Here is a 27,475-nt window from a genome sequence, read left to right on the forward strand (position 1 = left end):
ATGTCACGCTTGCCTTCTCTTATTACGTCACCAAGAGCAGGTTAAAAAGGCTTTCATTGCATCTACATCGAATCACCATTGGGTGGCAGTATAGAACCATAAATTCCGTTATTTTGTTTTAGGTTTTTCAGTTGCAGCTGATGTATGAAACTACTGAATTTGGACCTGAGTCACTAAAAGGCTTTCTTATTATTTTTATTCCTTTTCATGAAATTGTAAAACAGGATGTTTTGAAGATGCAGCGTCCTATTACTGTGCATCAGCAGTTGTTCACCGGTGTGCCTCGTGTCTGGGGGATTACTGGGTGGGTTTTTGAAGAACAAACAAAACGATACAAATTGAAATAGGGCATGTGCTCTTGTTGTGGGATGTTTTTCCCTGTTCTCAAGTAGTACCTCTTCATCATCCTATCAGACGCTTCTCCTCTCTAATCCCATCACAAGATCCAAAGCCACAGCAACAAGCAGCTAAATGACCAACAAAGCCCCTGAACTGGCATTACCAGGCAGAGGCCCCACTCACCAGGTATTACATCCCATTGCCTCTGCATCATAGCTTCATAAATGAGGGGGAATAATCTCTCCCTCAGTTCCCTCAATAGAAGCCTTGACATGGACATTTAATTCGTTCTCTCTCTCAGAAGTTCAGAGCTTAAAAGTGTTCCATCCGGTCTGCCCTGACCCTCTGTCTGAGCGCCCCCTCCGACACACACTTCCAGTAATCCCGTTCCTGAGTTCTGTCCCTGCGCAGCAGCCGCTCCTGTTCTTTCCCTGGCCAGCGTAGCACAACACAAGCACACCCAGGGGTTAATCTGGATCATGGTGGTAATCGCTGCCTGGGTGTCCGGCCTGCAGGAGGTGGAGGAGGAAGATGAGAGGGTGGGGGTGCGGGAATTGTCCACTCAGGGAGGAGCCAAATAAGCAGTTCTACCCACTGACCTTGGAGAAAACTTTGAGAGGAAGGAGGGAGGGAGGGAGGGCAGAACGAGGCGTTAGCACACTGACAGAGTTCCAACACTGCAGTCAGATCTTCCAGTGAAAGACAGGACAAACCCTCTGACAGGTGGAGGTTCTCATCACAGAATTCACTGTGAGTACACTGAGTGTGTGTGTGTTTGTTGTTGTTCCCTGGGTGTGTGTTACCCTGATATGTTATTTTGGGATCTGTGTTTACACTTGGACCCATTGGCACTGGTCGTTACCCCCAGACATCCCCCGTCTCTGACAGCGGCGTCGGTTCCTATCGTGCTCTTTTTTTAATTTAAATAATTCAAAATCCCGGATGCTGCGTCACTCACAGCAGCAGAGATGCTGCAGCACCAAGATGTCTCGTGCACGCCGACTACACACGGGCCAGCTGGCGCTCGCACTTTCTGTTCTTTCTCCCGTCACTTCCTGCCGTCTGTCATCATTTCCCAATCTCCTGCCTCCCCCGTTTACCAGCGCAGTTCTTCTCTGCTCCGTAATCGGGTCATCTTCTCATTTCTGTGGCTGAAGTTAGCGTCGCAAGCGCTTCCCCAGGGGGAGGAGGCGGGTTTCAGAAGGCCACGTGTAACATGACACAGAGAAGCTGCAGCCTGTTTTCAGAGCTGATGCGCGAGCAGTCATGGGGGGGGGGGGGGTCGAAGCAGCCACCCAACACGACTAAAAATAAATGATGCGCTACATTCATTCGCGCACACAAAGCCTTTGTCACCAGCGGCCGGCGGGTCCTCAAGGTCACGCAGCAGGTTATCTCCGTCTCCCTCCCCGCCAGGCTCTGCTGCATCAGAAGACACATTGTTTATACAGCAGCGAGGAGGAGGCAGCAGCACGCTCATGTGATGTTTGAGGCGGAGGTGAATAGCTGTCATTCATGAGGGGGCCTGTTTGCTAAGCAGTTGCCCTCCCCTCCGACTTCAGACAGCGATCCTGCCTGTCAGCTTCTCCTACAGCCTGACTGTTGTTCCTCAGTGGACACATAAAACCTCCGTATTGTTTTAGACACGTCAAATCTCTCATAGACCAACAAATTTCAACGCATTCATTCACATATATCCTCCTTCCTTTCAAAGAACTGGACTTATTGTTTCCCTTACCTGTGGAAACAGGATGTTTTTGCTTTGTCAAGAGTTTTAAAGCGACCTGGACAGATTCAGAGTCCTGAGAGGATTTTCCAGGTGACTCCTGGCGTGTGTGTTCAGGTGGAGGAGATTTCTGCACGGGCATGCCCCCCCCCCCCCCCCCAACACACACACTCGCGAACGAAGGGCCAATTGACTGAGAGAAGGAGCAAAAGAGGAGAAAGAGTGACGTTTGAAAGATGGAAGAGATGGAGGGTTTCTGCATGGTGCTGGTTTGAGGCAATGGCCTAATCTTGTTAAGCTTCTGATTCTGAGCTTTGTTTTGGTCAGCAGATGGACTCTGCGGGGGGGTGCTCGTCTGCTCCGACTGCTCCTCCAGTCTCTGCAGACCCGCACCCAGCTCTTTCATAATGGAAGAGGCAACCTCTGGGTGAGCGTCCCCCAGGTCCGACTGCAGAGCAGCAGTATTTCACAGGTCGTTTTCTCCTTGCTGGAACGAGTTTCCCGCGATCTCTGTTGTGGACGAGCATCTGCAAAACATCTATTAATAACTTTGGATCACAACTCTGTTTGTATCAGAGGCCTCTGTGGGACAATGTCTGATCAAACCAAATACTTCAGACAGTGTTGAAAACAACCCAAAACTCAGGCGCTCCCTTCAGCTCCTTCATTTACTATTATTTTACATCTCAAAAGATATAAAACTCTTCCCAATTAAGCAGCGTTGAACAAATCCAGAGTTGTTTCTTGTTGTTAGCATTGTTGTTAGCATTGTTTTTCAGGGTTCATTTTATAAACAGACCTTGCTTGAGCCTCATATGGAACGCAAACTCTCAAAATCAGAACCTGGTTTTGAATCGCGAGCCTCGTCTTCACCGTACTTGGAAACATACGGCTGCCATAAGGTCTCGACAGCTGATTTCTGCATCTAATGTGAGTTCAGAAACACCCAAAACCCTCATAGACACACATCTGACGTGATAAATAATGGATTCACAACACATGCGACCTGAACTGCCGACAGCCTCTTTTGCGGATAATCAGCTGTCTACTTCACGGCCGCATCTGCTGCCCAAATGATCTGTGTTTCCACTTACAACACACCAATATGCACGTGACCTGCTGTCTGATAGGGGTCAGGCGGGTGTAGGACAGAGAATGTGGCTCATCGAGTGTGTATCAATTCCTATAAATGCTCCTGAAGGCGCCTGCGGATCCCAGAATGTTTTCTGATTCATCCTAAACTGCTGTTCTCCACAGAAACCCAAATCCACCTCCTCAGGCTGCCAGATTTTGGCAAAACTGCTGATGAATGGAGACCCACGTGCTGTTTCTGTAGCCGAGGCTCGTTAGCTGCCAGAAAACAGCCACAATCCCAGAAGGTGCTTTTGTTTCCCTTCTTTTCACTATCAAGCCTTTTTTTTTACTGAATTCATCGGCTCCAATTAGCTTCGTTTCAAACCCCACTCGGGTTTTTTGTTCACCCTGACCGTTTTGTGCAATATTAGACATGAGTTCACCCACATAGCCGCCAGTGTGTATATGTGAAACTATATGCGTTGGTTGTGAAAGGAGGCAATGCTCAAGAAGCAGGTGAGGGCTAAACACTCCCTGTTCGTTAGTGCTGGAGGTCACGTTATGAACTCTACCTGTTTCCCACGGTGTACCAGATACAAGCTATTATCCAACCAGTTTACTGCTATCATAGTTTTACTAAATCTGCATTAGTGATAGTAGTAATAGAAAAAGGCCTCACAGATTCATGACTCCTATGGCTTTAAGGTCACTGGAACATGTCCTTCTGTTTATGACCATGAACATTTCTTACATTCACACTCCTGCTGGTTTGGCTCAGGGTTTGAGCTAGCAGAGAGGTAATCGGGCTTCTAGTTCTGGAAACTTTAGGATTGGTTTGGTTTCCAAGAGTGACATTTCCTCTGAAGGAGCCGCACACCTCAACACATGCTCAGGCCGGAGGGTGTTGGCAAGAGGTCGCTTGTGGGGTCGGAGCTTCATAAATAGATGCAATGCAAGACACATTTGGACATACATGTCCACACACGCGCTCGTTCAGAGCAGGGAGGGGGAGGCAGCTGTCTCTGTGTTTTTTAGTCGCAGCCCCCCTGGGAGCGACTATCACACAGTCTGTCAGTCACACAGTGAGCGTTACAAAACGCAAGTGGCGGTGGTGCGAGGTGTTACATCATCGCGTCGAGGTAATGAGACCAATCCTCAGGTTGTAAATGAAACTGGGGGAATTTCAAGCACACATCGCGCATTTGAGACTTATCTATGACTGACTTTTAAAAATGCAACAAGGAAAAAGTGCTTTTTGAAGTGTTTTTTTTTGCTGTTGTTCTCCCGTCTTGGTTGAGATTCTTCATCAAAACAGCCCCAAACAAAGACTCACGTAACCCGGTAACCAGCAACAGTGACAATAGGCCGGCTCATGAACAAACTTGGCAGGAGGCAACGGCGATGTGAAAACACACACAACTGCGAGTCCCAGTTGGATATTTGGATAACGAAATCCTCAGCCAGAGCGGAGCTTCCAGCTGAGCGCTCGGGCAGGTTCGGAGCAGCAGGGAACCAGAAGATTCCATCTCTGGACCAGCTGAGCTGGGGCCAACATGCCACATGCGCTGCAAGGATCAGCTCAGCCACAGAGGCGTTCTGTCTAAAGTGCTGTTGAATGCGGCACCATGGGTGTGGTTGGGCTCTGTTTTATTCTCAGCTCAAGCATATTTTCCCTCGGCGAGTCGAGAGCGAGCCTCGTGACTTTGCGTCAGCGCCCTTCTGGCCTTGTTTGTCCAAAAGTCATCTGTTTTCAGACAGATTTGGGGCTTTGGGAACACTGACGGAATCACTGATATCACTTGAGTCACTACAAGAACTTGGAGAGCATTTTTTTCTTTGTTCACTTCCAATTGCCCCACCAGCAGAGAGCTGCGTCAGCCTGATATAAGCAGGCCCAACTGTTGCAGCAACGGTTGCAGTGAAATATGCTAGAAGTAACTTTCCTCTGCTATCTGACACAATAAATGACACATTTGTGTGATTATTCTCCCTTCTGCATAATTTATTACCAACAATTCCAAAAACACTTGAATGCACCATCATTGGGCCTCTTTCTTAGACTTGAATGGCCAGAAGATGGCTTAGAGATGTGCATATTAGCAGGGAAACTACCGGTCAGGGGCTCGTTGGTCCTCCACACAGGAAGAGGCGCTGTGGTGCAGCCGTCCTGTTAAGGCCCCTTCACACCAGCAAAAGTCTAGGGGACTCTGTTCGAGTGGGAGGGGAATGTTAAAATTCCTATGCTTTCATCTGCAAGTGAACCAAGACGCAGGTTTCAGGTGGACCAGAGTTTAGATCAACACTTCTGGCTGCACCAATTTCACTCCTCAGAACACACATCTACTCAGATGTTAAGTGCATTTTTCCTCTTGTGTGTTTTGCACGTACACTTATGCCAAGCCGGTTCGAGAGAACCAATTAAACTATTCTTAGTTCCTGTGGTGGAAACATGCTAAATAAGGAAATAGAAGGCTGTGCGGCAGTGAAACAGGAATAGCCTGAACCAAACCTTCGGGAATGCTAACAAATCCAATATTGAATACTGTATATTGTAACATAAACAGCCACACCAGTGTATTATTCTTTCCTACCTGGGGATGCTTGCTGGTTTGGATTTTTCACTCCTCCCCAAAACCTCTCAGCCTCCACAGATTTTCTTTACATCTATTGAAAATAGAAAATTGAGTTAACTTGAGTCGACTTTATTAGGCGAGAGCTGCCACAGCTCGTGCAGAAATAAGCTCTGGAATGGGAAATGTTGGGACATTATGCTGTGGTGAGGATGAGTCCAGGATGTGTGCGTTACAAAACTGGCTGTTCCCCACCCTGACTGGAGGACTAGAGGACAGCACGCCCGGCCTGATGGATTTCATTTCTTGCCCAGACCCAGCTGTGTGTCGAATAATGAAACAGCTCTTGGCTACTATTTCTTTCATTTTGCATTCTCTCTTTGAATGATGTGCCGTTTGATTCACCGAGATGAGGGAGACAAAGAGGTCTGACGTCTTGGAACCGACGCCGTGGCAACACCTGTGGGCCAAATGTCGTCTTGCACGAGCGTAATCGTTCATATGGACGCCCGCGGGCCAGAAGTGTACAGCTAAATCTACGCGTTAGGACCGAAGAGGACTTCAGAGGTTGAAGGTTTTATAGCTGATGAGAGACAAGTAATTGAGGGAGACTGAGAAGCTAACAGCTAACTAGCAGAGAACATTTGTACTGGGCGAGGCACCCAGCCAACATCTGTCAAACTCTTATTAATCGTTGTCCAAACACATCAGTGTTTATTTCCAAAAACACGAGTTAGCGTTTGCTTCTGGATGACTCAGGGCTGTAATTATGACTCAGGACTATCATTTCCTCATTTCAAATTAAATTTCTCTTCTTTCGAGCGCTTTTTATTTTGGGATAAACTTTACTTTTCTATTTTTGGCAGCGTGCTATACTCGGATGCTTTCAAGCGGTTTGCAAAAATCCACTTAAATCATATGACGAATCATCATCCTGACGGTAAAACGCTGAACGTCATCGGCTCTCGGTGGCTTCATTCAGTCATGTTATGTATTAAACATGATTCTTTTGTACTGTAACTACAGTCATTTATGTGTTCAGACAAACTGCAGCGTCTCCTGAGACCTGTTGTGTGGGGAGCACCTCATCGTGTCTATGGCGCCTCATCAAAGAAGGTGAACGAGACACAAATAGCCTCTCCTGTTGAAGCCAGGACTCAGATCTGGGATAATCGGAATAACTTGAGCCTGACGCGATGTTCCGAATCACAAACCTGCATGTGTTTTTGATTTTGCCATTGTAATCACTTCAGCTACATCTGACGACGACGCTGAATATGCGGAGATGATGGATTGAAAAGAATTATGGGCTGTCTCACAAAGACATAGTTGCGCTAAACATGGAATCGCGCTCATATTTATTGAAAGGATTTAGCATTTTATTAGGGAGTTATACATAAAATGTTTTTAAGCATAAAATGGTCCTCAGGTTTTCTCAGTTAAAGCAACTCTGCGACTCAACCTGTCCATAGTGATGAAGGTTGGGATTTGACACCTTTACCTCAGGAAAAAGAGTCGCCCCCTCTAAGACTGTGGGGCATTTGTATTTCAGCCAAATGAGATGTTAGCAAGGGCACTATTGGAGAATCTGCATTGACAATAGAAAGTTTGTTTACTGTTCTGGAGATTCCACTGCCTCAATCGTTCCTTAGTGTAATGAGACATGTGCAAATACACCAATGTTTCCTTTGTTTTCTTTTGCACTCATCCCTGATGCTAATCCGCATGCTAACAAGTGAGCAAAATGAGCTAGGTTACCTCACAATGTAAGAACAGCAGGTCAACGGCTTCACTGTTCCAGTTTCTATAAAACATTCAGCTGTCAGGAAAACATGTGAGCACGGGAGGAAAGATGCAGCATTTTGAAGGGACAGAAGGCTTTGTGGAAGAGTTCACACTCAGCCTGGAGCATGAAACCCAAGTCCAGGGACACAAATCTATGCAAAGGTCCCATGGAAACTAAACCTTCCCATTGTCACTGGAGGAACGCTAACGTTTAGTTTAGAGAAGAGCTGTGTGGCGGGGGGACACACCTCTGCACAGATAATCACCACATATAATCAAGTTATTTGTTGTAAACGTAACCCATGTGGTATTGGTGGTATCAGAGTTGTGGACCCTCTATACATAGAATTGCACCAAATACCTAATAAAGCTATGGAGGGGTGTTTTTTCTTTCATTAAACCATCAGAATGAAAATATTTTACAGGGAGAAGTTGTGTTTTTGGGGGTTAAGACAAAGAGAGGAGCTCAGCTTTACAAGCGTCCACCACCTGACCCCATGTATAATCCCCTCAGATGTGGTATTAGCTGTAGGTGATGAGAGGAGCGACTTAATGTCTGATCTGTCACGAGACCGATTTGCCCCTTTGTGCCCCGTTCAAACACTGGGAAGAACGAGTGACTCGACATCTCGTCAGGAAGCCGCCACTTCACTCCTCCTGGAGATAAGAAATGCAACACGTCGGCATTCCTTTTTTGATAAAGTCTGAGTGGTGTTTATGGTTTATGGTTTATGTAGATAAAACATTTCAGATTACCCAACCGCCAAGTGTGCTGCTCACGCCTGGAGACATGAGAGCATCCTGCCAAGGGGGAACAATGGACAAATAAAATTGTGTGTGTTTGTCTGTGTGTGTGGGTGTGTGTGGGTGGGTGTGTGTGTGCCTGTGGGTGTGTGTGTGTGTGAGCCTAGAGGTGGGGACGTGCCTCAGCGGCTGTTGTCCACTGTTTTTGTCCTCATTGGTCTTCACAAGAGCTCTTTGTGCCACGCAGAAGATCTCATGTCACAATATTTGAACAGCTGGACGTGATGTTCGCGTGTTTGCTGTGTTCAGAGATCTGGGCTGATAAAGCTGACTGTGAGAATTCACAGAGTGCAGCAGAAAAACATCCTGATAATGTCGGTGGTCATGCATTCCCCTGCTACAATCTTCTAGTAGTACACTTTAAACCAGTGTTTCATATTAATTTGAAAACTTATAAATTGTATAACCACCGTCATGGCGTCGTAATTAGCTGCTATCACCAGTGATTGATGGTGGAGCAGAATGATTGAGAGGCCACATTTCAGCTCTTATATTGCCTGGAGCGCTGGTGCTGCAGTAATAGAATTACTAATATGACCAAAAACAAAGTTGGGAAAATCTGTTAGCGAGGAGGGGGACGTCTAATAAGAGGTGAAATCAAAGAAATCAATGTGTGGTGTGGCTGAGAATGATCTTATTTATCCTTTGATTTTCTGGGATGTCCCTTGAGATGAAGTCTCTTTTTTGAAGCTGACCAAGCCAAGACAGCATACTGATATAAAGACAAGGGATAAAATTAAAATAAAACCGCTCTCTCCTGTCAGACGGACAAAAACCACGTTGATGGAAGGACGAGATCTTCCTTAGTGATTTGTGCTTCAATCAGAACATAACAGGATGATAACACACTAAGAAGGAGGACGTCCTGTTGCTGAAACTGGAAACAACTGCAGCCCAGTGTTAGTGTTAGCGTGAAGCTGGCCGCGGATTCTTGTTAACGTGTTCTGTGCAAGAATATTTGGAATCCTCACTTTCACATGAACGCCACAGGAGCCGATAGCTGCAGGCTGACCTCGTCTCTCAGCTCAGTTAATCATTCACTTGTCTTCAGCAGGTAAAAGTCTTTCTCCTCCTTGCTTCTCTTTAAAATGGCATCAGCCATGGGAACATGTGTGTGCATGTGTGTGTGTCTTTGTCTGTTTTGCTAGATATTGAGTACAGATTCTATCCTACTATAAAAGTGATCATTTTTTTGGGAGGCAGCGACATTTTGGATGGCCCTCATATCATCAAGGGACTGTTTGAGGGTTAGGACGTGCCTTTGGTTGAGGTTGGAATTGGTTTTAGGTTAAGGCAAGGGGGCTTGTTGGGATGGTTACAGGTCAATCAGTCAGTCAATCAATCAATTTTTATTTATATAGCGTCTTACAATCAAAATTGTTTCTAGGCGCTTTACAGAATCCCAGGGCCTGACCCCCAAACAAGCAACGGTGGCAAGGAAAAACTCCCCTTTAACAGGAAGAAACCTTGAGCAGGACCAGGCTCATGTAGGGGGACCCTCCTGCTGATGGCCAGCTGGGTAGAGAGAGAGGAGAAGGGGGAGTAGAGTAGAGTAGAGTAGAGTAGAGTAGAGTAGAGTAGAGTAGAGCAGAGCAGAGCAGAGCAGAGCAGAGCAGAGCAGAGCAGAGCAGAGCAGAGAATAGGCACACATAGTCCACAGAGTACATACAGAAATAGGTATAGGTGTTTTCTGGGCCTATTTGGTTACCGTCCCGGAGCGGCAGAACGCGAGCATCAGTTTGTGTCCTGCTCAGAGATCGAAACTGTGACGAAGCCTGTCGTCAAGTTACCGAGGAAACGCACACGTGTAACGGAACAGTCAGAGTGGGGTGTTTATGTTTTCAGGGCTGTAAGGTGAGACGAGGTCAGATGTATTTCAGCTGTCAGGGAGAAACACAAAATGGACCTTCGGCTCAGATCGCGGGGTTTTACCAGACAAGATCAGATCAGGATTACAGACAGTCAGTTGTTCCAGCCAGGAACAAGTGCACTCTTTACCGGGGGAGGGGTCACCCCTGTTTAGAGAGAGAGAAAGAGAGGGAGGACAGAGGAGAGGGAGAGAGAGAGAGAGAGGAGAGGGAGAGAGAGAGAGAGAGAGGGAGGAAAAAAGGGGAGAGAAGGAGAGAGGAGAGGGAGAGAGAGAGAGAGGGAGAGAGAGAGAGGGAGGAAAAAAGGGGAGAGAAGGAGAGAGGAGAGGGAGAGAGAGGTGGGTGAGAGTGAGAAGAAAAAAGGGGAGATTAAGGGTAGAGAGAAAGAGGTAGAGAAGAGATGGAGGGGGAGAAGATAGATGGAGGAGAGGAGAGGAGAGAGAGAGAGAGAGGGAGGAAAAAAGGGGAGAGAAGGAGAGAGGAGAGGAGAGTGAGAGATAGATGGAAAAGGGAGAGGGAGACAAAGTGAGAGAGACAGAAAGAGGGGGAGAGAGGGGGACAAGAGACGGAAAGACAGACAGACAGACCGACAGACAGACCGACAGACCGACCGACAGACCGACCGACCGACCGACCGACCTCTGTTATGATTTACACCAAAATGAAAAATGAAAACAAGCAGAAGCCAGCATAGATAAGATCAGATAGGATAGGGTTAGGGTTAGGATAGGATAGGATAGGATAGGATAGGATAGGATAGGATAGGATAGGATAGGATAGGATAGGATAGGATAGGATAGGATATAGCTTTAAAAAAAAATCCCAAACCCTTAACAGCAGGAGTCCATTTTAATGAATTCATTAATGGCTGCATGTAGCAGTTATACCCCCCCCCCCCCCCCCCCCCACCCTCCTCTGTGCCGTCTATAAGGCCAGTGAATAAGGATTTGTCTTCTTGATCACTTTATCCCTTTTGTGGTCACGTGGAAGGTGCACATTCAGGCGAAGTCAGAGTCAGGGTCAAGGTCAAGGTTAGAGTCCACCCCTAGATCAGTTGGTAGTTCCTCACGGGGCCATGTGAGCATTTGTGGGTTCAGCACCTTGCTCAAGGGTTAACCGTAACCCCCAGCAGTGCTTTGAAGGTGTTCTGGCACCTACCCCTACCAGAACACCTTCCAAGCACTGAAGCGCGACCCGAGAACCCTCCACTTCTCAGCCTAGTCCCCAACAGACTGAGCTACCACCGCCGAGTGGTTACTAAGGGTTAGCTGTTAAACGTTTAAGGTCTGGATGAGGGTACAATTACCAGGTGTCAGAGTCACGCAGTGGTTTGTTAGAAGGGTTTGGGTTTTGAATCCCTCTGGACTACAGGTTTCATCTGATCAGGTTTCATCTGACCCTGATCACCAGTGAGCGGGGCTGTACGTCACATCTCTGCGCTGGTCTGTTCCGGCTCTCTTGTGACTCTGTACACTGGGAATAATTGTTTAATTTCTTCTCGCTACAACACAGGCTTCTTTCAGCAAACTGTCGTCCACGGGGCTGCGCAGAGCTGCGGTTCACACGTGACCAGGCAAGAGTGCACTTACAATAATGTAGAGAGCAGAACCAGCCTGATCAGAACCTGTGCGGTGGTACTATTACATAGCTTCACCCGTAACATTGAGTATCCTGTTTGAAAAATATGCATGCTAATGCTAACTTTAACCCAAGATATGTCTGGGACGGAACTAATAACCTTTGTACTACTGAAGCGCTCCATAAATATTTTCTGGGCTGTTGTGAAGTGTATTAAAAGGAATTCATACCTTTTGTGTTGTGAAATATCCACTTACAAACGTGATTGATAAATAGAAATATGGTGAACAGCCCTTAACAACAACAAAAAAGGAACAATAGCAATTGTGTGGGCGGTGGTAGCTCAGTCTGTTGGGCACTGCGCTGAAGAAACAGAGGGTACTTGGTTCATGCCCCAGTACAGGAAAAAAACATGAAAGATGTTCAGGTAGTAGGGAGAAGTGCCTGTACGCCTTCAGAGCATGGCTGAGGTACCCTTGAGCAAGGTACCAAACACAAATTCTCATATAGGGTCCTGCTATGCACTGGCAACCCATTCAGTCGTGGATCCTTCCTTCATCCATTGTGTACCCATAAACGGTTAAGAAGATGAGACGAGAAGCAATTGTAGTTCAGGCAAAATGAGAAATAAGTGTTTATAATTGTGAAAGCAGCAACGAAGAAGTCGTGACCTTTGACTTTCAGGAAAGCTGCATGGGTCAGAGGCTTCTGTCACAGCGACGAGTCCCATTTCTCCGCTGCTGGCTCAGTCCTCACCCCTTTTACGTTAGACGGGCACGGACTGACCACAGACACAGCCAGACCTCCGTCCGAGGCTGGGTCTCACCACTCTCTCCCCTCTGCTTATTGTGCTTTCACTCACCATCTCCAATTCCTTTGTTCTGCCCCAGACCACCTCCTCCCACAAGCCCCTCTCCCATCATACAGAGGGGCTGCCGACTGGAGCTGATTTGAGCTGTGTTTGCTCAGGGGGTAGGAGGAAATTAAATGTTCGAGTTACCCATATTAGCTGTGCTCGCGTTTCCTAAAATAGCATTGTGGTTCTGGGGTGACCTTTTTACAGAAGCATTTGTTTTGATAGAGCAGGTCCGTGATGCATTGTGGTCCATTTTTTATGAAAGCCGGATACACCTGAGCTGGGTTACTGCATACGTGCACAAATCCACCAATGGTTCTAATAAGGGGGCAGGAGGAGACAGATTAGTCCAATTAGCAATACAGACACAAAGTCCTGCCCATAGTTCCATAATTATATACCGTAGTTTGTGTGCTGTAACTAACAAAGGGCGCTGTCAGCATAGTTGCCTGTTAGCAAAGAGGTTCTGGGTTGGATTCAGGCCTTTCTTTGTGGTGTTTGCATGCTCCCTGTGTCTAAACTCCAGCAGAACTCGCGTCCCTGCTCCGGTATCAGTGATGTCGGCAGAAAATACACAAAAGTCTATCTATCTATCTATCTATCTATCTATCTATCTATCTATCTATCTATCTATCTATCTATCTATCTATCTATCTATCTATCTATCTATCTATCTATCTATCTAGAGGATCTAGAGGATCTAGATATAGATATATAGATATAGATATCTTCCTCGCCCTCCTGGGCGGTGCCTCCTTCCTTCAGACTCGGGTCCTCTACCAGAGGCCTGGGAGTCTGAGGGTTCTGCGCAGAATCTTAGCTGTTCCTAGGACTGCGCTCTTCTGGACAGAGATCTCTGATGTGGTTCCTGGTATCTGTTGGATCCAACTACTCAGCTTGGGTGTTAGTGCCCCTAGTGTCCCAATCACTACTGGGACCACTGTTGCCTTCACGTCCCACATTCTTTCCATCTCCTTCAGCCCTTGGTATTTCTCCAGCTTCTTGTGTTCCTTCTTCCTGTTGTTGGTGTCACTTGGGATTGCTACATCTATCACCAACACTGCCTTCTGGTGTTTATCTATCACCACTATGTCAGGCTCATTGGCCTGCTTGTTTTCCAGCACTTCCTCTTTGGGTAAAACCCTCCGTGCATGGTGAGGAGCTTCCTTGTCTTGATGTCAGTGGCTTGTATCTCTTCCAGTAGCCAGGGTATTATACCAGCAGATCACCTTTCCTCTTCTAGATATCATTCGCCCACATTTATCTAGTCGGAATGACATCCCGATGTCTTTGCTGTAGATCCTAGTGAGGTGAATCAGGGAGTCAATGTCATGCTCATTTTTAGCATGCAGCTTGATGTCATCCATGTAGATGAGGTGGCTGATGGTTGTTCCACTTTGGAACTGGTAACCACTCTTCATCATGACCTGGCTGAGGGGGTTTAAGCCTAAGCAGAACAGCAGGGGGGACAGGGCATCTTCTTGATATATGCCACATCTGATGCTCATCGGCGCAATTAGCTTTGAGTTGGCCTCCAGAGTCATGTTCCACAGCTTCATGGAGTTCTGGATGAACTCTCTTAGTGTCCTGTTGATGTTATACAGCTTTAGGCACTCTAGTATCCATGTGTGCGGCATTGAGTCATAGGCTTTCTTCTAATCAATCCAGGCAGTGCACAGGTTGGTGTGCCGCATCCTACAGTCCTAGGCGATTGCCCTGTCGACCAGTAGCTGGTGCTTGGCACCCCTGGTGTTGTTGTCTACGCATTTCTGCACTCTGCTCAAGTGTAGATCCATGTGCCTGCTGATCTTAGCCACTATAATGCCTGATAGGAGCTTCCATGTGGTGCTGAGGCAGGTTATGGGCCGGTAGTTGGACGGTATTGTGCCCTTCTGGGGGTACTTCATTATGAGGACCGTCGGGCCCTGGGTTAGCCACTCTGGGTGGTTCCCTGATGTTAGCAGCTGGTTCTTCTGTGCTGCCAGGCGTTCATGGAGTGTAGTCAGCTTCTTAAGCCACTAGCCGTTGATCTTATCGGCCTCTGGTGCTGTCCAGATCTTCATTTTAGACACTTGCTTGGATGTCTGCTAAGGTGATGACTACTGGGTCTTGTTCAGGAAGTTGACTGTGCTCTAAAGGTCTTGCAGCCATCGGGCATTCGTGTTGTGTGTTGCCTCTTTCTCCCAGATATTCGTCCAGTATTGCTCAGTTTCAGGCCTGGGCGGGTCTGTTGTCATCTTGTTGCCCTGCATATTTATATATATTTAAACCTGCTAACCTTAGCACAGTTGTAGTCCACATGGTATAAAATAAAAATCACTTTAAAATAACTGTGAAACCTTAGTTGTTTGGAACATGCGACAGCAGCAGTGCAGCACTCACTGTCCCGTGTCAGGATCTTTGTCACAGCCCGTGAGGATGATGAGCTCATCGGTTAACATCAGCCCTCTCATCATTGCGGTCATATTTCCATGTTGGAGCAAAAGGGCAGGATGGACTGTGTGGGATGGAGCCAGCACAAGCTCCTGATTTGGTTAGTCAATCATTTTATTTTGTCTTTTACTCTGCCGCCATCTGGATCTGATGAGAGCAGAATAAAAGATCCAGATTAAATCAAAGGTTTGGACCTCATTGCAGGAGGGTTCTGGGTCTGGTTCTTTGGGACGTTATTGCCCCGCAGTTGTAAACATGCACCTTTGGTCACTGTTTTTGATCGCAAAATGCTTGCGTTAGCTTCCACAATGGGCTGTGGTCAAGACCAGGAGGTACCCCACCTCCGGTTGATTCATACCAAACAGGAATCTTTACGGACAGGAAGCTCCTGGGTTAAGATAAATAACCTTATCTGTGCAGACAGGCACACAGATGGCTTTGGAGACAGCACCAATTTTTTTTCCCCTTTTTTAATAATTTATTGAGCTCGCCTGCTTGGGAAATGGCTGCATTAGACACAACTACTTTAGCCTTTGGAGAGCTTTTCTAATAGATTTTGGGTAACAACAGAGCGTAAGAAGAATAAAAAGAGGGTGGGTTTTTGGAAAAATGTGCACTTGTTTGTTTTTTTTTTAAATATCAAAACACATTATTTTTAGAACAATCACTCTACAAATGCATCAGCTTTTTTGGTGCTCTTACTGTCAATAAATCTATTCCTCCCTACCGTAAAATAGTCCGCAAGGGATTTTATTTTAGCTTGTTCCATCAAAAGTATTAAGTATTTATTGCACCAAACTAAAAAAGGAAAAATGTTTATACAATGTCCACACAGGATTAGTGGGACATTTCTTGGATGAGCTTTAATATGAAGAGCAGCCAACAAATGATGTAAGCGTGCATGCACACACACACACACACACACACCACACACACACACACACACCCCCACACACACACACACAACACACACACACACACACACACACACAACACACACACACACACACACACACACACACACACACACACAGGCACACACACAAACGCACATGGATTTAAATTGTCTCAGAGCAGGACGATTTTTCATTTCTGACAGGACTGAACCAGTCTCAACAAATGTCTGCTCACATCCCTGGACCATCCTCCCCCCTGACTGATCTCTGTGAACACAACAGAGATGTAAAACACTGACAACATGGGACATTTTAGCCTTTTTGGATTTTTGGATTCAACTGCTAAACGCTTCTCTCATTGCTGCTGCTTGGTGCCAAGGCTTCCTCCAGTGTTCAAGCCTGTAAAATCCTTGTAAACAGCAGGGGTCTCTTTACAGGGCCGTTATTTCATCTGGGCCCCTCAGCACATGCATTGTCCTATCATATTTAAATCTAAAGTAATTTAAACTCCAGATTCCTGAGACACTACACTGTGCACATGGTCTGCACAGACTGTAATCCAGTGATCAGAACAATGGCAGACATTCTTTTGTCTGGTGTCTTTGCTTTTATAAATGACTCATTGAATGAGACGTTAGCGGTCAAACTGATGGCCATGCATTTGTCTGCCAACTGGTATGCCATGTGTGCAGTGTTGCCGTGTTGCAACGCATCCTTGGCGGCAGCAGAAAAAGTGTCACAAATGACGAGAGAGGGAGCCGGAAAACCTAGAATCAGTGTAGAACCCTGCCTGAGTACCTGCTCAGCCCCACCTTAAACACACGTCCATTGTGTCTGTGTTTGCTTCCTGCAGGCTCCCTGGGTGAGGATCCCTCCCATCTGGAAACCGGTGAGCATGTGACATCATTGCCCACCCAACATCCAACCGCCCCCCTCCTCCCATTTCTGACCAATCGGGACGCAGGGAGGCACGGTCACGTGAGGGTTCCCTCCCTTTCCCCGACTCCACCTTGGCCTCGGTTGCCATGGTAACGAACACTGGTCCAGCCAGCATCTTGCTGTGGTTAGGAGGAGGAGAAGAAGGAGATAAGGGGCAAAGGAGGGAGGAAGAGTGGAAGGGGAGCAAATCAGAAGAACACCTTTTTTAAAAGCTCAGCTGGTGCCTGTCTGTCTTTCTTCTGTGCAGTAAGTACCTTTATCCCACAGCTACATCACGGCTGACCAGATGCACATCTCAGGCGTTTCACCACCGTTCTCCTTCGAGGACGTTTACACTGCGAACGCTCGGACATTTGCAGGATGGTGGCTGGATTGGTGACTGTGTTGCGCGGGCAGTCTCACCTCAGAGGGAGCCTTTGTGTGTACACTCCAGCCACCTTCCACCAACCAGCTAGCATTAGCAAGGAAGGCAGACCTTGTTGTACAGAGCTGTTACCAAGGTGTTTGAGGTTTCCAACTCTCTCTGATCAGTGAAACACACTGTTGGAGACTCCCTTCATTGCTGCTCCTCTTTATTCCTTCCTACCAGATCCCCCCAAGTGAGTTGTTTAATTAGCCAAACCATGCAAATCCAACTAGGGCAGCTTAGCCTGGAGATCTCATCATGGTATGAGAGGTGGGGGTGGGAATTCTTTTTGGTAACACTGTCAAAATGTTGCTGTTTTTAATTAGAATGGTTTTTCCCTCAGGCTGGTTCTGCAATTTGTAATAGATAAAATGCAATACTAATGTTTGGTTTTCTCTCATTTATATGAGCCAGAGCAACATTTTGTATTGATTATTGCATACAAACGATTCTGTCATTATTCATTTTAAAGTGAGGAAATTTTGCAGAAAATAATGGCCTCTAAGTCTGACGAGGTCAGAAATATCATGGCATTGATCTTTCCACATGGATTACGACTGTCATGTGCTTCTGCCCACGCTTCAAAACAGAGGACACCAAAGTCTATCTGCTCAGTGACAGAAGGTAATGGGAGGGTGCATGACTAGCTGATAGTAGCAGAGGGGGTTCCTCCTTCCAGCACAGCAGGGTCTTTACGACTTTTAGAGTTTATCCTCTTCATCTGAAACAAACTGGACTGTTTATCAGCGGCGCATATTTCTGTCTCCAAATTCATTGTTCCCTCCTTCAGAGTGGCGACTCGCTGTTTGAAAGTGATTGTTTAAGAGTCGTAATTTTGCCCAAGTTGTAATCTTAAGTGGTTTTTCCTCTCAGGCAGGATTTGAGTTGGCCTTAACCACAGCAGAGTCCACGTCTACGCTTTGTTACAAAACACACAGAGGGCCTTCGGAGATTCAGTGGAAATTCTATTTGCAAAATGTTTGATATGGGGAAAAAAAGACAATAAATTCCTCTTTATAAAGCTGCAATCAGGCTATGCAATAAAATAGGAACAGTAGCTCCTATTATGTTGTGGAACAAGTCAGCGACGCCATAAACCTTCCAGAGTTAGACATTAGCAAATACATTAATTTCATTTATTGCTCTACTAATCTCATTCAATTGTTGCATTTGTGGCCTGCTTTGGGGTATGTGACCATGTAACATGTGACCATTTATTAGGAAAAAAAAAATAGAGGTAACTGAATCTTCTTTAAAATAAGAATCTTTGTGGTGGCTCTGTCATCCTTTGAAAAGGAATGTGAATTCAAAATAAAGATGGATATCATTAAAGATCCCTTCAAATGAGACTGAAATATATTGGTTGCCCTCTTGTGAGATGAGATTTAAATTGCTTGGTATTGACATCTAAAGAATAATTCTTTTGCTTCAGCGACTTCCTATTAATTCATACACTGCAAACATTTGGGCCGACGTGTTCCTGCAACTTTTCACTTCCTGGCTATTACTGAAAAGTGTCAAGAGATGTTTTTTTATGCAATGGAAGGATATAGTGATGTATTGTGAACGTTTCTCTTTATAAAAATGATGGAGAAAGTGGATAGAAGGTCTTTCAGTCAGTTATATAGTGCGCCGCTAAAATTTACACAGCGACTGACTTGCAAGTGAAGCCATCACAAAAGATTGAGTAACACGTTTTTATTTACGATTATTATTTTTCGTCTCAGATTTCTTACTCCAGTTTAAGTTATACTTTATGTAAAATGTATATTAGAGCCAAAACAAATATACTTAGAAGAAAATATCATTTTAATCAAAATCTTTTAAAATACAACTCCCCTTTCTTTCTCGAAAGTTAAATTTCTTATAGCACGTGAATGCAGCAATCCCTGCTGCGTCACGTTGGAAGAGACCAATGGGATTAAACTGAGCCGAAACAAGCAGCTGACTCCAAGGAGTTGTGGGGGAGTTCTCGATTTGGATTTTTAGGATTTACACGTATATTCGAACAGAGCATGATATTGTTTCATCACATTCACTCATATATTAACATATTAATGTTTATTTGTGACTCGCAGTCAACGAGTCACCTAGCAATATATGGGTAAATTGTTGTTTTCATAACCTTGCTCCGCTGCCCCCCTTCCTTGTGGTTGTTACGGTTTGGACCGATCGCTCCGTCAGTTTCAAGTTGCGCCTTCTCGGCTCTCTGTGGCTCCCTCGCTCCTCCGGCCTCAGCAAGCGGCACAATAATTCACGAATACTGCGGTTTTTACGGGGAAAGCCGGATCTCCAGACGAACATGGATTCGCCGCGTCCATATGCCAGTGGATTCTAAACACGCACTAATCAAAGGTAAGAAGGGACACTCCTCTCGATGGCTTGACAAACGGCGCATTTTTGAACGTCACCCTTGGATATGTGGACCTCTGCACCTTTGAAAATGTCACGGTTCGTTGGTTTTAATAGGGAGAACATTAACGAATTAACGATGCGGCACTGCAATAAACATGACATGCTTCATCCTCTGTCATCATGCATTAATGCTGCTTTACCGATCATCTGCAGAGCCAGAAATCCTTCAGCCTCTTTCAGATGTGATTCCGTTTATTAATCACTCGCATATCTGCAGCCTGTATTCACAGAGGATGATAACTGTCACGTTTTTGGTTTTTTTTTGCTTTAAAAAGTGTCAATAAGAACCAATACACATAGTGATGGTAAATGCATTTATGGCGTTGACACTGTGAGGATGGGCTTCAAGTGATCACTTAAGTGGACTCAAGTAGTTACCCCACTTGATTTGGCCCGTGGGAATAGGGTACATATATATTATATGAAGATATGTGCCATAATACTGCGAAAGCACGCATATTGCAAATGATGCAGTTGTGTGTTTCAATGTTATTTCTCTTCTCTTGAAAGTGAGTGATGTCTGTGTTGGTGATTAATGGTGTGTTTGACACACAGTGCCACATGTATTTGTCATAAACACACTGCAGCAACTGCCTTTGTTGGCATGTTTTCAGAGACTCGGAGCCACCTCTTAACTCAAACGTGCTTTTATTTGACAGATCTTGAATGACTGCCGCTGAACTCGGCAACGGCAACAATACTCGTGTCGCCCACTGACCCAAACTGTGCCAACCATTGACGCCAAACACCAGTATTTAGTCTGTTCCTAAAGAAACCTCAGGACTCCTGAGTTATCAAGAATATTGTCCCTTACTGTGTTTACCCCCGTCTGCTTGATGCCATTGCGGTGTTGGTGCTAGTCTGGACTCTTCATCTGGAAGTCTAAAGGGCGGGTGTCAAGACTAATTGGGTTGTGCTGCTTGTGTTCTCCTGCCTGTGTTGTCATAACGACTGGCTTCTTTCTTAAAAGATCAGGATGCGAAATGCAGAGGGATGAGGATGTTTGCTCAGTGGCTGAGTCAGCAAAAGAAAGTCCTTACTGGAGCATCAGATATATAAACGGAGTGCCTGTTTGGAGATGAGCCAGAATATCTTCGAACCAAATGAATGGCTCATAAATAGTTCTCTGCTAGTTCATAATGCACAACCATCGTCCATATGTTGTAGGTGGTCCAATATTTATGTCCAACCCATTCTTTCATGGAGAAAAACCCATGTAATTTAGCCAAACCACTGTTAAAGTGTGCGTACCTAGAGGTGTTTTTGACCTTTTAAAGACATTACCAGTCCTGTCAAATGCATCCCTCAGTTAACTAGCAGAGCTGACTCAGAGTCTGGATGGAACCATCTTTATTTAGAGTCCTATGGAAGTCCTGTGATAGTAGTGCGCGTTGTGGTGTTTAATGATGTGTGTCCCAGCCACCAGATCTGCTGCATTGCTTGACTCATCACAAGTGCACGTGTGTGCTAAAATAGAGAATTTACTTCACGCTAATGACATGTTCAAGTGAGTGCAAGACAATTGGTGGGTTGGTTTTAAGGACAATTATCCTGTGACTTTAGCGAAGCTGCAATGGCTGAGCCTTATATGATTCCTTTTAAAGCAGGTCGACTCTTAAAAAAGCAAAGCAAACTGTTTCACTGTTGTGATCAGATGTGATGCCGATAGTGCAGTTAATGTTGCTATATACATGCATAAATTGTTGTCTGGCCTACTGCTGGTGTGTAAGATCTCAGGCCATCAAAGCACCACATTCGATGACAACAAAGAAAGGATGACAACAAAGAAAATAGAACCTTGAAATAGTCTGTCACTTTTGCATTCAATTTCTGTCACTGTAGCAGAACGTTGGTGACTAAATGCATTGTATATATAACTTTAGAACAATAACATTGAGATATCACAAATAAATGGATCCTGTTTGAAGCTTTCAGTCTGAATGTGAGTGGGGATATGATGCAAAGCCCCGGGTGGGAATTGTGTACAGGAGCACTCGGCATGGTCCGTGTCCATTCGCTGTGGAGATTTCTCATAGACTAGGATTAAGGACTTACGGCTTCTACCTTACAGGTCTGAAATAGGCCAGTATGACAAACGCATTCCTGAGGTCAGGCCAGTAAGCCTGTTTACATTTTACTAGATGGCTGCTGACCCTTGAACGCTGTAGCGGAGTGATCCAATCGCACGTTCCTATTCAAAGTTTTGTTTCTTTGTTTTTTTATTTTATTTTATTTTTATAAAGGTAAGAGTTTATCATCTGACACTTGTACATTCCTTCCTATTCCTTTTCACTGGAACTTAGTTGAGGGACTTAATTACCTCTAATCAGTTTGCTTTTATGACTAGCTGATTGTTACATTATGCAAAATGACATCTTGCTAGGTCTGTAAGTGAAATCTAGCTAAAATGTTCTACTTTTAAGGAATTCCGCTCAAGTAATTTACCTGGAATCATAGTGGGCTTGTAGTTCTTAACCTTGAAGGAAAATCGGATCTATCGACATGTTTGCGCTTGCTCACGTATGATTGACAGCTCATTTCTCTAACGTCACCTCGCCGCTTGCCTTTTTTTAATTTTTTTTTTGGAGCCAGCTGGACAGCTCGTACCGCTCAACCTCTCGGGCTGCGGGACGTTTCTGACAGCTGCTCGGCCTTCTTCTCAGTTCAGCCTCTTTCCCTCCGTCTCTCCAGAGACAACATCATATTTCACAGTCATTCTCTGGTTGTGTGTGTTGGAGCTTCTGGGGCCCTATTATCTGTAGTCAAAAGACAAATTCTTTTCTGGCAGGCTTGGTGGAGAAACAATCTGCTAATAATGTTCTTTGAAAGAACAGATCATGCTCTGTGATCCATCTGTGTGGGTTCTTTCACCCCATTGACAATGACCTGCAAGTATTTGCAGGCCAAACGCTCCTGTGGGTGGCTTGCGTCCCATGCAAGAACCTCTGCTTCTTTACTGTTCTCCGTTCCTTGCTCCCATCTTTCCAAGACATGCTGCGGCACGTTCCCGGGTGACTTTTGCAAACAGGAGATGAGACGAGAATTTTTGCTGCAGGCCCGAGCGGTCTCCTGCAACGTCTCCGCTGCTGCTTTTACAGGAAGTACTTCCATGCATTTTCAGTGCTGTTACAGTTTCAGTTACCCAATAATTGACTAGATCGATGCTAACATGATTCCAATTGATCTGCGTAATAACTTGAGGGCAGAAATGAAAGTCTGCTTGTGGATGATCTATAAAGGGACTTTGTGAAGCACACAGCATGTGCCTCCAATGAAATTCTGTCTGTTGTGTTGTATCCTCCCAGTTAATCCTGCCCACTCTCTCAGTTTTCTGCATTTATTCAACAGCCAAACTTGGTTTGATCCCTGACAAATGCTCGAGTTGTCCACTGGCTGCACCTTGTAATATGTAATGGGGATCAGCGAGTGAATTGGAAGGAATTTCAGCTTCCTGTTTTGTGCGTGTGAAGCTCTCGGCATGCTAAGGTTGAATATAACTGGGCAACGTGTGGCATGGAAGAAACCCACTACCCTTCCTGCCTTCTCAGGTGTCAATATGGTCATGTTGGCCTCATTTTTCCTTTGGTATTTGCATGATTTTTTTTTTTAGTAATTGTAGTAGCACAACAGTGATGACACAGAACACACTCGGATTAGATGAAAAATCTTTCATCATTATTAGCTGACCTTAGTTTGCTGATGAGGCACTGTAAATTATTGCTTCGGTATGCAAAAAAACAGGAAGTTTAATGGCAATTTAACTGTACTAATTGGGTTTTTTTGCTGCCAGAATGAAAGGTGATACTCTTCAGAAATGTGCACTCACCGGTTGCCCCTGATGCCACGGATGTAAGGGCTTGTCTCAGATATTCATGTACTTTCACCCTGCTGTCCTCACTTTACATCCAGGCCTGCGCTGGAGTAGTCAGCTGAGAAGGTAACCTAGTTCTTAACTGCACGAATGTGCTCTGGCAGACTGCCACAAGTCCAAATCTGCAGAATATTCAGCTTTGGAGAGTGGTTATTTCATCCAGCAGGTGTGAGGACATGCCCTGGATGTGTGGGTCACCGTCAAATCTCCAATCAGGGCCATCTTTGATTTTGCATTATTGATAGCTCACATTCATTCAAATGACACATTTAATGTTTATGAAAATAAAGGAACAACTTGCTGTTATCGTGATGACCAACATTGATGACCAAAGATTCTAGAGTGTGTTACAGCTCTAGTTACGCCCTGCACCAGAACTGTTGTATGCAGATACGCCCCTCACCCTATCGCATCACCCTTGGCACCCTTCAGTTTAACCTAAGCTTCAAAGCATCCAGTCTTTAGGTCATAGTTTTGTGAGTTCAGCAGCTCCTTCACAGGTCATTCAACCCTGGCAAGAGTTTCCTGGACGTCCCCAGTGTGACCGTCAGGACATTGCTTCTGTTTTGTGGCGTCCCATCCGCTTTTGGTCGTTGGATTCAGCTGCATGTCAACAAAAAAAAATAATAGATGGCTAAGAGATCGTTAAAGTTGTACCACATTCTCTCAAGCTTGACAAGAGAAACAGTCAGAATAAGTTTGCCGCATGCTCCACCCTGAACGTCATGTTGTTTTTCTTTTAAATCTTAGTCTTTGCCCAGTTGTTTATAGTCCTGTCTGTCATTCTGACACACACGGAGGTTTGAGACATTTGTGTTTTTGGTAGAGACAACAGAATAGAGATTCTGAGCCTTTTGATGATTTGTCTTATTCTATTTAAGTACCAGAACAGTGGAACAGGTCTTGCAGCCTGTCCTCGTCGCCATTACACAACGATCGTCACGGCTGCCCGCTGGTCCTCCTGCAGCTTTCTTCACGGTGAATCTAAGGATGTGACTCCTCTGATACGGTGGTTTCTGAACTTGCAAATGAGCCACAGGGATAACCAAATGTTGATATCATTGAGGGGTTTTATGACAGGCGCTTTCATTTGCCATGCTGTGCCATGGTCTTCTCAAGTCCTCGGTCCACTGTTTTTTTTAGTGTCTTGAAAGGCGTGAAGGTGGTGAGAGTTGGCGTTCATGATAGGAATTGAAACATCCTGAATCAATCGGTTTTGCAGGTTCTGGCAGTCAGCTCTAATTATCCATGTTTGACTCCTGTGAACAAGGTTTTGGGGCACGAGCTCAAACTCGCACCCAAGCCAGCATTAATGTGAGCTTCAAATGCACAAGCCTGTGTCATCCATCAGTGTTTGAACTGTCTGAGAAGGGTTCCATTTTTAAAAATTTGCTCGACCATTGTGGGCTCTTTGAAGCAAGAGATGTCACGAACAAGGTTGGAAAAACTCAAAAGCAGGCCACTGAACTCAGACCTATATCATGGCTTCCGATGCGTTCTAAAGGTCTCTGCTTTTTCTCAGGCAGGTTTTAGTTTTACTTTGGCAGCAAAACAGGCACAACCCTGGGGTGGAGCCATAACATTTCCATTTCAGAGCATTTTCTTCTTCCTGAGAAAATGTTGTATTCAATTTGGAGCTCTGTCCAATTAAAATGGAAAACTTATGTCATGTGACCACCATCCTGCACTCAACGCAAAAACGTACTACACTAAAGGCAAAAAAATAAAAATAAAAATCAGTTTCAGCTTTTCGGATATTGGCACATTATCTTATTTCCCTAATATGTGGTTCTGAGGGTTAAAAGAAAGCTCTTAATTGATCAGTCAGAAACTTTCCAGAAGAATATGGTTGCTTCCTAGTTTTTCAAGGCCTGTCTGACGCCAAAGTCAAAAGTCTGCGTGCATGATACAGGTAATGTGGCTCTTTTAGAGCCGCTGCTCACGTGATTGTTCAAACAGCTCAGCCGCACGTCACTTACATTGTCTGGGCAATTCTTTAATTCATGTTATGGCCCAGCACATGCCTAAAGATTTGTAAAATTAGCCTTTTAAACAGGTTTTTGCTCAGAATTCAAGAAAACAGACATGAGTCAAATAAAATACCTGTGGAGTTGTGAAGGTGAGGCTGAGAATATCTCACCTATGTTAAAGCCCAGTGATTGCACACCTTAATGATATTGCGGTAAGCTGGGAATTTGTGGAGCTTTAGCTTTGACCCAGGTTAGTATCTATGAATCTCCCATGAATGAATATATGGATGGACTGAGCACATCATATACCTGCAAAAGATGCTAAACATCCATTTGGTCACTCCTTGAATAAAACAAAAGATTTCTCCTGATTCATAAAGCTTCTCCAGATGAGTGCATGCATGTCTCCTCGGTGAGGTCCAGCCCGGCTGTCTTTAACTCCCCCATAGTCTGTTCAGCTCATTTTAAAGGATATAATTTCAAGGGGTAGTTTTTGATTCTGTTTCCTTTTATATCTTGGAGGAAAAAAAGTTTTGGTAGATAAACAGATTGTTTTGCTTTCTCTGAATTTATTCCCTCGTGCACATTTGCCGGTTGACTTAGAAGAAAAACCATTGTTGAATGTGAAGGCTGGGGCATTGAATACTCGTGGAAGCAAAAGAGAGATTACTCCTAAAGGTCGTCGCTGGAATGCTTTTCTGGAAACGCGATGGAGTTCCGTTTGGACGTCGCTGCTCATGTTCTCTAAATAATAGTTCAGCGAGTCCTCGGAGGCCACAGAACCCGATCTGATGACTCTGTGTGAACGTGTTTTTCCTCATTGTGCTAAGCTTCAATTGGAGCCCATCTCAGAGGCCACAGCTCCACCATCCCAAAAGCTGCTGGAGATGGAGGGAATTTTGCAGACACCTGCTAAAAGTGGGCAGTTTCAATCAGGAGTATTTGTGTCCAGCCTGGGAGATCGGACACATTTGTCTCCTGATGTGGAAAGACTCACGACTGTCTGTACTCCTTTTGTTGAGGAGGAGTGGAACTGGTGCTTTCCTCAGGGTACATGATAAATGGATCTGCAACGGATCGAGTATCAAAGAACACAACTGGGCCTGTTGTTTACTTTTGTTCACTTAAACTCTACCAAAGTGTCTCACAGCTGCACTTAAATGATATGTTTTTTTTGGGGGGGGGGGGGGGGTTGGTTTGATGAGCCATTTATTACTGTGATTTCAGATAATTACATTACTGCTGAATCACTTTGAATAGAGATTCAAGTCTAGATCATGTACCATAGAATTAGCCACACCCAAAGATGAATTTGATTTTCTTTAATAGGCAGCAGGTAAACACGGGGTACTAAATGAGAGACACGCTATTACTGTACTAGTGTGTGTGTGTGTTCAGGACTTTTGCACATAATACATGTCAAATTATGTTAAATTGAGTGGGTGGGGGGGGTCATTTGTGCAAATCCTTTACTTATTCTTGAACAATGATTATCCTAAAATTCAAGGGTTTTCAAAAGCATTGTCATAGTGCTGACACATTTCAGGTTACTGCAAGTGATTTATCTTGATTAAAAGTAACACCCATTCATCATAGAACTATAAAAACACAGCTGACACGGTGCTTTCAGCTAATGCATTAGCAGTGGGAAGGTGGGGACAGCGGTTTAGGATCGTAAAGGAAAACTCAAAAGGTTTTTAATCTGGCCACATGGGCACTTACTTATTTTTTAGCTTACTTTATCATCTACATGACTCTGACTCTACCCAGAGATGTTATAGTTGAAAATCTTTCTTGCTATTGAGCACATTATATCTGACGCCTTCATTCTGTTCCCATGCAGAGTTTAGCTGGCAGATACATATGCAGCCAGGGGGTCAGGGGGCACCCCTGAATAGACCCCACTTGCTTTTCTCTCTAATTAGCACCTCAGTCAGTAAACACA

The 27,475-nt window shown here is 45.1% G+C and overlaps 1 protein-coding gene across 1 annotated transcript in view; it reads left to right on the forward strand.

Moving 5' to 3' along the window:
* The first annotated feature begins 52 nt into the window (after positions 1-52).
* Positions 53-27,475, forward strand: part of mical3a (microtubule associated monooxygenase, calponin and LIM domain containing 3a) — a 65,596-nt gene continuing 38,173 nt past the window's right edge. Inside the window, exons 1-3 of the mRNA XM_057052223.1 lie at positions 53-1,089; positions 2,396-3,444; positions 16,783-17,114. The gene's annotated coding sequence lies outside the window, so the exon portion shown is untranslated. The remainder of the gene's footprint in view (positions 1,090-2,395; positions 3,445-16,782; positions 17,115-27,475) is intronic.

The sequence above is a fragment of the Takifugu flavidus genome, chromosome 13, assembly GCF_003711565.1.
Source record: "Takifugu flavidus isolate HTHZ2018 chromosome 13, ASM371156v2, whole genome shotgun sequence".
NCBI lineage: Eukaryota > Metazoa > Chordata > Actinopteri > Tetraodontiformes > Tetraodontidae > Takifugu > Takifugu flavidus.